The sequence below is a fragment of the Mandrillus leucophaeus genome, unplaced genomic scaffold (assembly GCF_000951045.1).
Source record: "Mandrillus leucophaeus isolate KB7577 unplaced genomic scaffold, Mleu.le_1.0 Scaffold664, whole genome shotgun sequence".
Lineage (NCBI taxonomy): Eukaryota > Metazoa > Chordata > Mammalia > Primates > Cercopithecidae > Mandrillus > Mandrillus leucophaeus.
In genome coordinates this window covers 204391-206780 of record NW_012107186.1, presented here as the reverse complement: position 1 = coordinate 206780, position 2390 = coordinate 204391, and the positions used below count along the sequence as shown (strand labels likewise).

Genomic DNA, 2390 nt, shown 5'->3' with positions numbered 1-2390 from the left:
TGTCCTCCTGGACTTCTGCAGCGGAAGCCGTCGGGATTTTATTGCCAGCACATCATACAGCCAGCCTGCCTTAGACTGCCCAGGTTCCTCCATGCGGGATGGAGCCTACTCCCCTGTCTGAGGGTCTCCCCACAAAGCAGAGGCCCCCAGCCCAACCTCCACCCCTCCCCACCACTCTGCCGAACATCTGTCTCCTTTTCCATAGACTGCAACAGATCTGGCAACGTGCATATTTGCAGGAAGGAGGGGAGGCATCTGGTGTTTGGTCGGAAGACTCAGATCTTCCTGGACCCCAGAGCCCCAGTTTCCATCTGCTTCTCCCCTGTGATCCTGCCCTTGGCAGCTCAAAGTAGGTTAGTCGGTCGGGTGTTATTTTGTGTTCTGGCGGCCTGCTCCCTCCTTCATCCACAAAAATTGAAGCATGGCATTTCTTTCCCTGACTCATTTCCCTTTGGTCACAACAACTTTAGGTCCCACCCTCCCGCTTCCCCGAGTGTCCTAAGGGCATGGAGGCATGCATAGGGGCTTCCAGGCCTTGCCTTCTTGCCTGGGTCTGGCTCTGGATCTTTGATCATTACTTCCAAAAGAGCTCCCCCGTGGGAGGTGCTGATCACCCTCCTCGCCTTGCTACATTTCATGCCTGACGAATTCTCCCTGGGCTGCTGTGTCAGGCAGAGGGGTGTAGGGAGACGGAGAGGGAAGTCTGCAGGAGGCTCTGGGTACAGTGATTCCAATGGGAAAACATGGCCCAGAGGGAGGCTCATGAGCCTGGCACCCTCCCAGCCTCCCTGCACCTATCCCATCACAAGGGAACAGAAGTGCCATCTCCAGCCTTTGCGCCCGCAGTGCCTGAGGTCTCCCTGCAGTGTGCTCTTCGGGGATCCCTTTCTCCCTGGGAGGAAGCAGCTGTGCTACTCCCTGGCTCCAGGCAGTTTCAGAGGAAAGGGAGTCAGGAGCCCAGGCCACCCAAAACAGGAGTGCAGGTCAGAAGCCAAGGCCACCCAAAACAGAAGCGTGGGGTGGAATCTTCTCATCACGGAGACTTACTCCAGATTGTCTCTTTCTCAGCTTTCCTCAAATGTCCTGTTTCTCAGAACTTCCCAAAATTCCTCTTAAATTCCCCTTTTTAATTTTATCCCATTACTTAATCTTGTAAAAATAGCTCATGTGAAACTCCCTCCCCATTTCTCCCTGATGTTCATGTATTTCTAGGTTACCCCACTCCTTACTCTTAAGTAAGACCCAAGGATGGTGAGAGCTCCCACTTCACAGGAATTCTGAATGAAACAACAAATGAGTGAGTACAAGGAACTTGACCTTCTTCATTGTGCTGTCCACACCACCCAGCCCTCTCGATAGGGTCCTGCACCCCAGCCTGGGATATCAGTTTGGGTGTTTTTTCCAGATGCCCACCAAGATACTGTTTTATTTCAAGAACTCAAAGTCCTTCTAAACGGAATGCAATCCCAGATGCCGGGAAACTGCAATGTCAAGAGTGCAGTATGGACATGTTGGCATTGCCTGGGAACATCCCCCTTTCTGGATAACTAGGGGTGGGGGGACCAGATGGAGGAGGAGCACGACCTAGGGCCGGTCCACACACACCACCGGCTGCATCATGTTCAACCCTTTTGCAACTGAACAATCTGAATACGAGATAAGAGAGCAGGAACAGATTTTTGTCTTTGCTTCTGAGAGAGTTGGAGACTTGTTTCTTCTCTTCCTTGGCCTCCCTGGACCTTCCTGCACCTTGAGCTGATTCAGTGCAAGTGAATCTCACCCCAGCGGGGCGATAGCTCTGTCTGCATCATGCAGAGGCGATTCGAGCAGCTGGAAAGGCCGAGTGGGGTAAGAGATGACAAAGAAATGAGTCATCCGGCCAGCAGAAAAACAGTGCAGTCTGAAAACAAGAAAGAGAGAAGAGAGGGAGGAAAAATGTGTCCTTGTTTTGCCTTCGCTGAAGAGGTGGGCGTCGAGGTCTGGGGGCAGTGCCGGGATGCAGAGCAGAGTGAAAGCCAGAACCATGGACTCAGACTCGGGACCGCAGGGCGTGGCTGGGATGGACTTTGGGCCTCACCGAAGGGAGGTCCACGAGTGCTCTGGCGAGGCCCGGGTGAGAGATGACATTGGCGGAAGGGATGGTAGAAGCCTTCAGAGGCTCATTTTTATAAATAGAAAGACTTCTAATTTTGTTATGTGTTATCTCCCTTTTGCTATATTTAGTAGCTTCTCAGGATCATCAAAGAACTGAAAAAAAAAAAGAAAAACAAAAAACGGGCAAATGAGAAGAAGGAAGGAAGGGGGTAGGAAGGGACGCACAGAAAGACAGAAAAGGGAAAAAAAAGAAAGGATAAAAGAAAGGAAGGCCCCAAGGTTGACTGACTTTTGCT

At 51.6% G+C, this 2390-nt stretch overlaps 1 protein-coding gene across 4 annotated transcripts in view; it reads right to left on the bottom strand.

Annotated features, from left to right (window-relative positions):
- The window catches only part of PLAT (plasminogen activator, tissue), a 49568-nt gene that overhangs the window by 27671 nt on the left and 19507 nt on the right, over positions 1-2390 (bottom strand). The gene's annotated exons all lie outside the window — the stretch shown is intronic.